This window comes from Anas platyrhynchos, chromosome 20, assembly GCF_047663525.1.
Source record: "Anas platyrhynchos isolate ZD024472 breed Pekin duck chromosome 20, IASCAAS_PekinDuck_T2T, whole genome shotgun sequence".
Classification (NCBI taxonomy): Eukaryota; Metazoa; Chordata; class Aves; order Anseriformes; family Anatidae; genus Anas; species Anas platyrhynchos.
This window is the reverse complement of record NC_092606.1, coordinates 9587971-9602315: the sequence shown is the minus strand read 5'-3', so window position 1 is coordinate 9602315 and position 14345 is coordinate 9587971. Positions and strand designations below refer to the sequence as shown.

The 14345-nt window shown below is 43.2% G+C and overlaps 1 protein-coding gene across 6 annotated transcripts in view; it reads right to left on the bottom strand.

The window, feature by feature from the left end:
- The window catches only part of AUTS2 (activator of transcription and developmental regulator AUTS2), a 757775-nt gene that overhangs the window by 564208 nt on the left and 179222 nt on the right, over positions 1–14345 (bottom strand). The gene's annotated exons all lie outside the window — the stretch shown is intronic.

The window sequence follows — 14345 nt, the reverse complement described above, 5'->3', positions numbered from 1 at the left end:
GGAAATGTGGAAATTACAACACAAACTGGGCATTTAATGAATACAATCTGCTGAATCCCATTTACTCCAAGAACTTCAACAATACTAGAGTATTCCTACTTACTGACATATTGTTTAAAAAGCCTAATACTGTAAGTATTCTCTACTAACATGCCTGGCAGCTTTGACTAAAACTCTCCGTATCCTACCATAAAGTACTGTGGGATCTTATAAGCCTCCATCCTTCCGTTCATTGTCACTTAATATTATACCTGAGAGCAGGACAAGCTGGGAGAAAGAAATTAGTTGATTGGTCACTGTGTCACATAGAGACTCAGGTTCATGAGAATATAATTCAAATTATGCCATATTTCCATGGAAAAAAAAAAAAAAAAGCATGCCTAAGAGCAAAAATCAGTTTGACTTTAATTAAAGAATGCTCCCCAAATGCACAAGAGCTTCACAAAATTCATAACTAAAACCAGTGAGATGATTAATTAAACTGAAGACAGTCAATGTTCAAATTTGATAGTAGATAAAAAGAATAATTTTACAAGCATTAACGGGAGTAAGGAACAGAAGCTGTAAGACTCTCATTCTAACTTTTCTTTGCCCAAAACACCATGGGAAATATCCTAAGCTTTTCTTCACAGTGTTATTCATAACAGAAAAATTAGGAGCCTTATCCAAGTTCATAAATGATCTCTAGTATCCGTAGGTATAAAGCAGGATCAGTACTTCCAGAACGCTGTGTCTCTTCTCAGTTGCTCCGGCTATTAAAAAGGGATCAGTACTATGCACAGGGTAGGAGATCCTGCTGCACAAGCCCAAGCCAAAATAACAACAGAAGAGTGACTTTTTGGAGCACTCCTCCTGTCTCCCTTCCTAGAAAGGTTCTACATTTACATACCCGCCCTCCATGCATCAAGACAAGTTCTCACACCCTGCAGTACTGATTTCTCCAATTCTTCATCAAAAGAGCAGCAACAGCAGCTACGTGGAGCCGCTGACCTCCGGCGCAGCCGGCATGGAGCACCTCACCCAGATGGTGCTCAGCCCCGTCCTGCTGCGATGTAACATGAATCATAGCATCACAAAATCATTGAGGTTGGAAAAGACCTCCAAGATCATCTGGTCCAACTATCCCCCCCCCCCCCCCAGTACCTACCACTAAACCACATCCCTTAAAAAAAGTGAGGGATGCTGCCCTTCCCACACAGCAACTTCCAGGCAGAAAAAAGCACTGGGATTACATCTTGTCCAGTGCTCCACATTGAAACAAGGAGGTATTTTATCAGAGAACACATACACGCCTAAAGATAATTATCACTGCGCTGCTATGATTATTTTCTTCAGATCAGTATCAAAAAATCCAGTGCTTTATGAATAGCACATTATACCAGCACAGGACTTCTGTTCAAACATAGCTCATATTGCAAGACAGAAATGCTATTAAAAGGATTCACTTTAAATGTGAAAGGTTGAAGGAGTAAAAAGAAAGAAAGAAAAGAATCTGTGAAAAAAATAAAAAATATACATATAAAAATATATATTCCCTGTAATGATTAAATAGCTTTTGTGGATTATTATTTTTTCCTGCAGCTATGGATCTAAATGAAACAGTGGCAGGTTTCCAGAAGCTTATAAAATGTCTAATGGGGATAACACTGCCATCAAGAAATTACTAGCTCCCATTAGCTTTACAAAGGGTGCAAAATGGGTCAAACTTTGCGGAAGACTACAGGCATATCTACGATAACCTTTCCATAAGACTCCCATGTTGCAGCCAACCCCACCAATGATTTCATAAAGTTTCATGATAGTTCACATAAAACTAAAGCAAAGTTTGGCTCATGTAAGAATTGGGATGAGCAAATCAGGATATACACCTGCAACAAAGACGAGCAACACCGACGTCACAAAGCCTTCTGCAATCTCTATGAAAATGCAACTTCCAAGTCAGAAGGAACAATTGGCAGAAATCTCCAGAAAATAAGATGCCTGCTCCGCTCACGGCTAAAGGGAAGAAAGGGAGCTCTGAAAACACAAAGCTCCCCATTCTGCAAATCCTGAAAACTGGCTGTAAATACTTTGGCGGATGGCTTTACTATGAAATTTAGACAGAGACTGGTGTTTAGACAACCAAGTTCCTCCAGAACTGCCAGCTGCTTTTCACCAGCTGACATTTCTGCAGAGAAAATTACAGGGTCAAAACCTCGTATTATTGAATTGTAAGCTTAGAGCCTCTCATTGCTTGCAACAGATACACGATTTAGTGCCTAAAAAAAAGTACTATATAGATATATCTCCCCCCAGTTCTTCAGCTGGAGACTGGACCACAACTGAATAGAAGCTTAGAGACAGGCGGATAGGAGGCACAGGAATGAGCCCAATAGCACTCCGGCTGATCCCCACGCCTGAGGGCACGAAGGAGGACAAGGATCGGCCCCGGTGGGTTCTGCCCTCTCAGAGGCAGGTTCAGCAGAGGCAGTGCTTGGCTGGGAGGGCGGCCCTGCATAAATCACTTCCCCACTTTCTGCCCTTTCTCCCTCATCCAATTTTTATCTTTCTGTTGTTTAGACAGGACAATAGCTGTACCATGCCGTGTGCTAGTACATTAGCCAGCACAATCTTAATTACGGACTTCAGGCATCATCATGATTAGAGTAATAAGCTGTAATTACTCTAAGGTGACAGGACTGCACAGACCTTATCTACATAGATAAGGAGATGTAGTAATATTTCATGTCGAGACGTATTTCTCAGCAGCTACCCACAGAGCTGATTCAAGCTAAGCAGCATGCCCTGTGAACGGCACATTCCAACTTTAATGTAGGTTTTCCTCCTCTTCTCCCAGCACACAAACCCACACATTATTAAATAAATCATACAAACATATTAGGCATGGTTTAAAACCATCTTACTCAGAGATATCTTTCATCAGCAAAGTGCCTTAAGTGTATCAAGAAGGTGACTTAAATGTATAAATATGTAATTACATACAATTCCATAAAAAAGTGCATTAATATTTATGAATGTACCGTATAATCTTTAAAAAAAAAAATCCATTTGTTTTCCTTCTATTGGGCACATTAATCAGCCCGATGCCACTGTACGTGCCGCAGCAGAGAGCCGCCCGTGCTGAAGGGCTCCTGCTGCGATGTCGGCGAGCAGCAGAGCTGCCGAAGCCTGGTGGGGTGGCACCGCAATCATCTCCGCCCCAATTAATATTAACAATTTCAATCCAAGCCCTGCATTCGGTGCAGGGAGGAGAAGCAGCCTCCTTGGGTACATCAGATAATTTCCAGAGGTAGGAGGCTTGAAGGACACGCTGCATTCTCATCAATTGTTAAGCTTTCAGGCAGCTTTGCCTTATTTATTTCGGGAGAGTCCATCTTCCTCCTGTGCACATGACAGCTTATTAATTACACACCAGATCCTCAGTGGCAGCTGAGCAGTGCTTCGCTCCGCTTCATGGGGACACCCTTCGCTCCCACAAATCTCACCGAGAGCCAGCCCAGTGCGAGCTGCCCCCTCCTCCTGGCCCCTTCCCTCTGACGAATACTCAAAAATAAATAAATAAAAATACATGTGGACACCAGAAGCCCCGTTCCACCCCTCATCAGAGCATTTTCCTGTAGGAATGCTTGATCAAGAGCAACGTTGTGAGTGCACTGTGTAACAAACGCCCCGCAGGCACTTCTCTGGGTGAAAATTTCAGGCACTGTTTGGGGATTTCAAGCCTCAGCTGTCCTAAGTCATCGCTACGGCCTGCCTGTCTGATCCCAGTGGTGCAAGAACTTACTTTCACGCTGAACATGACACCAGGTATTAATTTTATTAATTTTTTTTCTCCTACAAGTCGATTGCTGTGCAGAGCTAGTATAATAAGTAATACTTTTTTACTGGTTGTAGCCAGTTATAATAAGTAATAAGGCTACAACACCATCTTCCAATTCTTTGTTCCCCAGGTTCTTGCTAGTCCACAACAGTTTTGTGCCTGAGCCTAACAGTTTATGCTTCATTCCAGTAATAAAGTTAGGTACAATGAAAGAAGAGTCTTCTCTTAAACACAAAAAATTATACACAAAATATTATACAGTCACAAGATGTCAATGTTCCCTTCAATACAAGTAGTTCAGAAAACCACCTTGAGCCTATCAGTCTGCCCCCGAGCACTATTCAGACCCTACAAGCCTGACACCAGCACTCATCATTGGCAACTCAGAAGGTGCCTCGTCCAACAGCAGAAGGAACCAGAACCAGTGCACAGAACCAAAGCAGCACCTCTATATTTGCTGAGAAAATGTGGTACAGAAGTTTAGTTTGCAAGCAGTGAAGAGGGCTATGCCTGCAGCTGAGTGAAGTCCTGCAGCTCGGCTCGCAGCGGTACCGCCAGCTGCTGACAGCAGCAGCACACAGCTGCACAACCTGAGCCACAAAACCCCTCAGGAACGGGAAACGAAGCCAGGCAGAGAGCTACCAAACCTGCCCACAGATCTTGGCGGTCCTCACCAACTCATACGGTGCCTTCTATTACATTTGGAGAGGACTTTTAAAGCTGATGGATGGAAATGTCTTAAAGACTTCAACGCCCCCTCTCTAACTTTGTATTTCGTCATTTTACTTCTGGCAGCAACAAGACGTAGAGGTCTGAAAACAAGGCAATAACTGGTCCCTGCAATCTTTCAAAATCGGAAAATAAAACAAGATGTTTAGAACAGTCATTCATTTCCCTCCAGGTAAGATAGCTAAACACACTGTGCCTTCTTCTGAATGCACAAATAGTTCCTCAAAAGCATTTATTTCGGGGGAAATAAATTGCAAAAACTCTTAAAACACCACCAGGGAGAAAGGAAGGCAAGTATAAAGTGTTGTGCAAAAGAGAAACGGACTCTCAGAGAGTGGAAATTATGGTATTTTAGGACATGTGGATCAGTGAAGAGAGCCACGACGTCAACCACTCTGGGCAGAGCAGCCCATTCACTAATCCCAGCAATTTCTTCAAGTTGCTAGACCTCTGCAGAAAGGTTTCATCTTGTTTTGTTTGTTTGCTTTGCTTTCATGAAATTACAATCCATTGCCTCCTGCATCTCCCAAATCTGAAAACAAAGTGGTTCAGCGTTGTGCAAAAAAAAGGTTGTGCAACAGACGGAAGATGAAACGCTGCACCAGGCTGCAGGACTGTACATGGTGATTACAGATGAAGGCAAAACAATAGAAAAGCAAGTTGCTGTCTGCTTGAGATATGTTTTATAAAAGAGCTTCTGTAGCAAAGAGATTGCTTTGATTCGCCATCCCAAAATCATTTGTTAACAATATCATTGATAAACAGAAGGTTCCTTTTCAGGTGCTGCTGATTTAAATTACACACAAAAAGGCTACATTAAAGCAACGTTATTGAGGTTACCAAGTCAAGGACTTGGAAGTTATGAAAGGCCAGGATTAAGGCTGCAACCACCACCTTCATTCAGCCCTCTTGTATGTATGCAGTATGATACAATCTTTAATTACATGACCGAGTGCTATTATTTCCCCGTGCAGAATGGAAGGTGTTCAGTTAATGAGCAGCCACTCAGGATTTTGTTTCTGCCTTTTTTTCCAACATGTGGATCTAAAACTTGTTTACACACACTCCATTCAAACCCTCCTCCGAATGCACGGTTATTAATTTCCTCAAGGCCCTTTTATACAGCCCCTCACTGCCGTATCAGATGCCCAGCAAATACTACTGATTTATTTTATGACCCTTTAGCCAGATGAAGGTATTGCACCATTCCCGTTTTATAGGTGGAGCCCACGGCCTTAACATGTCCAGGTCAAAAATGTCTGCTAATTTATCACCCATTAGGAAGCACCCCGGATTTGATTTTTCAAAGAACTTAGCTCTGCAGAGCACTTTACCTAATGAAGCACAGCTTTCATTGATTTCAACAGCTACTGGGAGCACTGAGCACTCCTGCAAATCAGGCTTTAGGAAGCACCAGACAATATAAGGGCACAGATTAAGACTGTTTCTAACATACGATGTTTGATAGCCACCCTCAATGGCACATACTAGATATGAAACTGGATGCAGAGGTAAAACTGGCTTCTAATTACTTTCAAGTCACTCACGCAGGAGGAAATCCTCCTGCAACCCTCACTGTGCACCCTCCAGCTCTGGCAGCAGGTGGGAAAGGGCTCGACCCAACTGCACCATCTGGGTGCATTTCCAGTGCAAACCTCACTGAGTAAACAACTTCAGGCTCTTCAAGAAATAAAGTAGGTCATTATATCAGTAACAGCTGCATTGTAATTCATGAAAACACAAGCAACAAAACAAAAAAAGACAAAAGCTTTGAGGAACTCTCAACAGCTCTGCCTGCTATTTAAGCAAAGTGAAACAAAGGATCATCCAAAACAGTGTTCAGCCCTGGCTATACGTTTTAAGCTGTGTTCCACCTGGCTTTGTTTAAAGATGATATGGCTGTCAACTCTTTTCTGCTTGGATTTTGAACTACTTACTATTGCAGTGGGATAGAAGTCACTTTTTAGCACAAACGAACAGAGTCCTACTTCTACTAAGACACCAGAGCTAACCTGGTAATCTAGGAGAAGTCTTTTACTCAGCAAAATAAACATCCCTGGTCTTAAGTTCAACCAAGTGATCATGCCTTTCTTAAGAGTACAGCAAGTTGAGATCCACCTACTAGGATCCTCAGCTGTTTATAACACTTCATACTTCAAATCAGGTCTAGGTTGTTCTTCTAAAATTAATTACACAAACGTATAATGTAGTTTCTGTGTCTTAATTGAATAATTTCCCCACATTTAACTAAACCGGTCACATACACGTGTGTTTAAGTCTCATTTTACACCATGGGATCTTAGCAAAATATTTCAGCTTGTTCTTATCTGTTTAGAGACTGCTGACTATGAGCATACACTCAAATTTTTATCCTGACGTGATAAAAAGCATGTTTAAAAAGAAAATACTGCAAGGATATGAGTACAAAAGATTAAAATTTACTCCTACACACCAACTTTTACAACAGCAGAATGTAATTACTCTAGATTTCAACAACAGCACTCAGTGCTACAAAACAGCAACTTCACTGAAAAGCAAAATGGACAGTTATACACATTTCTCACGTTATTCACAAAGCCTACAGATGCTACACAAAATAAATATTTAGCTAAAATCGAAGATCTACGATGCTGGCCATTCAGCCAAAGAGGCCCTATTAAATCAAAGCTGGCAAAAACTGACGTCGTACCTGAAGATAAACGAGTATCACAGCAGTTGATAGCTATTTGTTTAATCCTTCTCAAGCATCCACTGGCATCGTATTCACAGCCTTATTCACTTCCCCTTCTCATTTTCAGCATCCAAAATGCTACAGCATACCAGGCTCCAACTGTGGAGAACGGTCATCCAAATAACAAGTCCGTGCAAGCAGAGTTTGGAAAAACCCATTCCTGGAGCCAGCACTGAGAAAGTGCTGAGAAACGCCAGCTTAGATTACAGATCCAGGAAACTGTTTTTCTTGAGGCAGCCTGGTTTTGTGGAAGGCAAAGTACACACAGCTGATTTTGTTCAGAGTGATTAAGCCAGAAACCTGTGTACTCCTGCCAAAAGAAAGAGATCCTGAAGCTCTCACTCCACCCAGCTTCTGCCTGCCTAGAAGCCCGTATGGTTTTTTCTGATTCTGACACAAATTGCTAGCAAAGTCCAAGGATACCTCTTTCCTGCAAATTTGACTAAATCGTCTGTCTCCATTATACCCGTGCCTGCCTCTTTTGTGTATGTGCCACCCGAAATACCAGGTGGGGCCTCTACAGCAGGGGAGCTGCATCCACCACTGACATCTGGAATTGCCTCTGCCGTGTTCTGACTCTTCCACAGTCTCCCAAACATTTCAAATCATCTTCAATAAGTGTCCATCTTCTGCACACCCACAACCGTTTCACTCCGTAACGCATCCAGGGAAGGTGCTGCAGAGATGGTGCTGCAAGCAGGAGCTGTGGCAGGAGTCAGGTCACGGTTCGGAGTGCTTCGAACCCAATGGGAGCGTTACCGGTACCACAGCCTCATCCCCAAACGTGCTTTACGTAACTTATATCTCCAAGACTGCTCACGAAGTATCCCCTTACAGCAAAGGGAAATCTATTCCCCCTGGCCCTGGGCTTTCTCCACAGTGCCTGGCCTTAAATAAATGTGCTTGATACACCCAGCGAGCAGCACAGCCACAATCTCAGAGTGTTTATTTGCTTTTTTGAGGAATAAGAAGAAAGAGAAGAGGGGTGTGGAGAGAAAACCTGTCCCTGGAGATGCTCACTTTAAAACTTCACAGCAACTAATGAGGGCTTCGCTGCTCCCGCCCTGCTCAACTACATCAGAGGTTAGGTACAGAGAAGCATTTATCCAGCTCCCCAAAACAGGGTGAATTTGCTCCCTTTGCTACAGCATCCTAGTTGCACTTTTACAGCACTGATTCCATAGTTGTATACAGCACCCTTACTCTACATAGCTGAGCTACGCACAGCAATAAAACCTTGATTTGATGCAAAAACACATCCAGCCACAGGCTGGGACCATGAGTTCTGTACAGATGCCTGTGCCTGAGTACAAGAGTGTGCTTCAGGTCGTGGCAGGGACAAACATTTTTCTCCTTGGAGAATGTAGTTTTCGTGGCGGAAATAATCCAACTGAGCAGTTATCATGTACCACGCTGAGTGATGTGATCTGGTAATGTAAATAATTTCAGTTTTTCTAAATACCTGAGCAATTCTTCAGTTCGAAACTTTTGGAATTTTTTTCCCTTGACAAGTCTATTTGCACTTTTTGTTCTGATCTGCAGAGTTTTCATGATTTTCAGCCAAGTTCTGCATATGCTGACCCAAATGCACGTCCCATCTTAGAACCAAACTACGCCAAGCTCTTAACCACTCCTTTAGCAAAGAATATGACCTTTTTCCACTTTGTTTATTCCATGCCTTAAAGCACCGGTCCTTTATTTTTGCCCAGCATCCTGCCAACGTCACTGGGGGCTGCTCTGAGCTCACATTTCCCAGCAGTGGTCTTCGGCAGGGAGCTGACCGCAGGCTCCCCGCTCGCCAAGTACACATGCTCCTTGCCACACAATTCAAACGGCCCTTCCAATGACAGGCACAAACCAGGGTGAAGGAGCTAGTGAGCCAGTAAATCTAACCTGTAAAGGGTATCCCTGTATTGGTAGGGTCAGAATAAATGGACGTGGGCTAAGACTACTCTCACCCTGCTATTCCTGCACGAGGGCTAGGCGGATGACTTCAGCCTCCACGCTCTCTTCATTAGCACAGCACTCAGCATTCATAACAAATCGATTATGGTTTTAAGTCAGATCAGAAGACCCTCTGGATTCCTTGTCTTAAGGGAACATAACAGAGCACCAAAATGATTAGTGAAATGCCACAACCACAGAGAGGCACCGTGTCAGGACACCTCAGAAGAGGTCAGCTTGACTGCCACACGTTCCTCAAGTCTAGAGCAGAAATCTGACCTCAAAGAGGCCATGCAAAGAAACCACCTTGAGACAACATAAGTAAAACCAGCCTGGAAACAGACTGCCGTATATAGGGAGAGAATTGAGATGGAAACACGTTATTTATTTCTGTATCACAAATGAGGCTTTACAGGTACACAGCAAAACTGGAGACACCCCCCTCTGCACGTGCAAGCAAGCAGGAGAAATCTCTTCCTGCCCAGCTCTTTTGACAGACAGTACAGAAACAAGCAAAGAAAGGGACAGAATTAGAAGAGCTTCTGATAGAATACAGCGGATGATTAACACTCCAACCTGCAGATTTTGCCCTTTTTTTTAAACCAAAAATCTTCAAGTAACAATGGGTTATAATTATTGAGCTTTTAAAATAATAATATTTTGAAACAACACTTTTCTGTCTTGTGGGTCAAGAAGCCAAACTACTTGAAAGACTGGCTTTTCTCTTTTCCAAGCTCCTGCTGTCTGATATTCCTCTTGATTTTCTTTCTCCCTCCCTTGGAACCACTTAACTCTATTGCTGTTCTTGGCATACAGCACACAACCTCACACAAAAGACTGATGAAGACATTTTAAAATGAAAGAACGGTGATTAGAAAATAAGGAGAGAGAATGAGAGAGAGAAACAGAAAGTGTGTTGAGATATGACCAGAGGAGCGCATCACATAAGTTAAGGTGATCTTTGTACCATGCTTCATTAGGAAAAGGATCAGGAACTATGTGCAATTAGAGGAAAAAACAACGGCTCAACTTCCCATCTGCAAAAGAAATCTCCTGCTAGCATTCAGGCTGAAAAAATAGAAAAGAACAAAAGTTTAAGATAGAGAGCAATAAGTAACCTTTCCATTTGCTGGCTTATTCTTCCCTTAGGAAGCAGATAGAGTGAAGATAAATTTGATGATCAAAAAACCAAAGGGATTACAGTCTTGTATAGTGCTGATCATTGGCAAATCCCACTCTCTGCAGCTCAGAAGTAAAGCTTAACATAACAGACCAGATTTAGCACTGCCTTGTCCTTCTCACCACTCACAAAGCAGATCTAAGTTGCTCCTATCTCAAGAGTCCTCGTTCACATATGCAGGTGAAGTAAATACCAGAATTATTTTGTTGTTACTTTACAAAGGTGTAAACCACCATACCAAGTACACAGAATCAGAGCACTGGAGAACTGCCACACACATTTTCTGTCTTCTCCTCCACTTCTGCTAATGCATCAAATCCTTGCAGCAAAGCATTCGTCTCAGCTTTAGGGCAATGGATGCTCCAAAATCTACCTGGCATCACCCAAAAAGAAAGCATCAGGTGCATTCATCCATTCCTAGGAGGGCAAACACAGTTCTTTTTATCTTGTATGTAGAATGTATTAAATGTATGCTGAAGATAGTGTGAATATATAAAAAGGAAAAAGCAAGGATGATGTTCTTCGGTTTTATTACAAGGCACAGATCCTGTAAAGTTAACTCATACACCAGAGAAAAAGAAAAATTCACTTACAGTTGTGCTGTGGCTGAAAATATGACATCTTCTGCAAATATTCAACTTTCAGCTTCTTTGTGGGTAGATCTTTTAAACCTGAAGTGTCATTTAATGTTCAGGGCTATTCAGTGACTGGAAAAGCAATTTCTGTCATATTTCTTGTTTATACAGCCCAGAAGCTACAAATTTAACTTGGTAGGGATGCAGTCAGGGGATCCACAGCTCCAAAACAGAGCATCTCAAGTCAAGAGCCTTCCTAATGCCTCCAGCAAACTTGCAAGGAGTTACGAAAACTGTGAATAATGCTGCTTGAGCAATACTTAGATTCAAACCACGCTTTATCGTATACCAGGCTGTCTTGACTGAACTTGTAACCATTTCTTCTGTAGAAAGCATCCGAACTGCTGTCTCTCTGTAAAAACTTGCCCGAAGCAGAAAGCAGATAAAGCTCTGCAATGCATCTCTGGAGAGCTACAGAATATGTTGAAGAGAATTAGAACCTTAAGCAGGAATCAGTCTGCACTTGGAAGGAAACCTTTCCTCTTGAAGATTTGTTTTCTAAGCTGCTTGTTGGTGCTGGTATCCAAATCTCTCCTGTCTGATCTTATCACTGCTTGTACCCTATCAGGCACAGGATTAGAGCTGGCCAGACTGACACAGTGTGTTATTAATGGGGGTACCGGGGGACGTGTTGAAATTCCTGATCTTCCACTGACTCTCTGTGACCTGAGGCCAGTAAGCACAGCCCCAATCCACAAAGCAGGTATTCAGGGGCCTAAAACTACTTAATTCCCATTGACTGATTTTCCAAAGGAAATAAATGGCTCTGTGAATTTGGGCCTTTGCCTCTCTGTGCACCAGTGCTCACCTGTAAAATGGAAGTAAAACCACATCCTATTTCATCTGTGCCTCGTAATGCTAAGTACTTAATGAGGTAAATGCATCGGGCACCACGCACATGCACGAAAAACCAAACCAAACCAAAACACGAGACACTGCAAAGGTGATGCAGGATCACAGAGCACATCTCCCTCTGCTCGGATCAAAGCAGCCATTTTCTAGGTGAGGAACAGAAGCATCCAACCGCCGTGTGCCACAAAACATCTCGGGGTTGCTCTGTTCATCAGTTTACTTTGGAAACGGCAGTGAAGTCGATCTCTCATTTCCAAACCTCTGCTGCCCTTCAACTTGCTCAGGCCGAGCTTCCTCGGGTACGCCCTATGGGACCTGCAGCCTCCCCTGCCTCAGCCTCGTGCCGGGGAGGTCCTTGTCCTTCGGGCACCTCCCTCCTCTACCCAGCCCTTGTGTGCTTAAGAGCAGGCAGGGAAGCCGTGTCTTTCATCTCAGCGCTGCTGTGACAAAACACCAAACTAGCCAGGGAGGTGGTACTGTGCCACGCTGCACTTCCCCAAAGCTCAGCCCCGCAGAGTCTGGAGGGACATGTGCCTGCCCAGCACCAAGGGGATGTGCAGATGTTCACAGGGCCACCGCACACACAACAAAGGCATTCAGGTCGTGCTTGGTGCAGCTCAGCCACTCAGTCCCAGTGCAAGCAGCGTACATGTCCTCTCACGGATCCAGGCATTAGGAGTCATCCTGTGAGGAACACTGGGAACAGACCTTAAAAGGAGGAATTTGAGAAAAAGGCCATTTTTTTCACTTCTGTAACCTGCCTGCCATTCCCTGTTCTATTTTATATCTTGCATACCTAAGGCACTCCTTATAAAAGAAGTCCAGGACAGAAAATAAATCCAAACCAATGTGCCAACAACACACTTAAACCCTGTAGTTTTATTATGAGGCAAAAATGACCTCAAGAACCTGGACTAAACAAATGCCTGGAGTGAAAAAGATGGAATACATTAAAGGATATAATTATGGCTGGGAAAAGAGGGAAGGAAGGAGGTCACTCAATAGGATGAAAGACGGATTTGAGAAATAGGAAATGAAAGGAGGTGTCAGCTTGAATCAGCCAGGCTGAAAACCACCGCTGATTTTGACTGACATACCGAGACTTTCCGATTGCAAACTCTCTAATAAGCTGCAAATTCACTTCTATGTTTTTCCTTTGATCTTAATGCAAATGTTTTATAATGGACAGATTTAATGATGTTCAGGTGCTTATTGGTTCTATCGGACTTGATACAGGAATCAATCTCCCCCTTTAGAAAGCTCGGGTTAATGGCAAAGTTTATTAAACTGCATGCAGTCATTCAGAAAAGATCAATAGAGACATGATTACAGAGCAACCAGAGGATTAAACATGAGATTTATCACAAAATTAAACTGAATTAAATGTTCTCTGATAGCACTTGAAATGCTGTCGATACTCTTAACTCATAATCTATGCTTTCTGTGTTTACTTAACAGGCATCAGGGATGTCTGACTCAAGAAAATGACTATAATGTAAAAACATAAGCTGCAAAGATTTGCTGAGAGCATTAAACCCCACCTACATGACCATTATTTCTTCCTTTTGGAAGAGCAAATGCATTTTGCTTCTTTGCCCATTTCCTATCTAAGGATGAGAAGGATACAGCCACTGATGTACCACCCCTCTGCAACACCCTTCTCAGGACTGTTGCAGGAGGCACAGGACCACACAGAATTTCAGCCAAATATTTTATGGTTTCCACCCACTGCAGTCTTTATCTCATCCAGAATTCTTTTTCCCTTCATTTGGAATCATTTTCCCCTCACTTCTTGCATTCCTGATGACCTCGGTAAACCTTATTCCACACCCTGACAAATCCCCACTGCAATGGATGAATTTGCCAACCTTCCTGGTTCTCTGTTCCCCCTACCTTACCCCAGCTACCTCACTGAGTTCAAACTCACAGCCCTCCTCAGTGAGGCTGGCACAGCCCTGCACACACTTCTCTGGTGTTCTCCTGAAATGCAGCTGCAAGAATCAAAGCCAGGAGGCACCGGCACCACCATACCACTGGCCTTCGGAACAGAAAAAGTCCAGAAAAAAATAAAAATCAGGTCAATTGGACAGAGAGATACAGACCCTACATCCAGACACTACTCTTCTGGGATGGGATCCATCTTTGCAACAGAGGGGGATTTTCCCAAACCCTGCTGCGTCCTGAGATCTGCTGTCAGACTCACATGCAGAGATTATTGCCATCTGCACCATAATCATGTGGTTGGCCTGGTTTTGAGGACCAAAACCTCAACTCACAGCAGGGAAAAAGGGGGAGGGAGAAGAGGGGAGGGAGCTCGGGAGCACACAAAGGAACCGATGCAAACTAACAACCAGTCCCCACCTCATTGATAACTATTGAACGTCTTGTCCTTTGTGTTTGTGGCTTTCTGAAACAGTCACAACATACAAACTCGGCTGAGGAGCTCCTATGAGA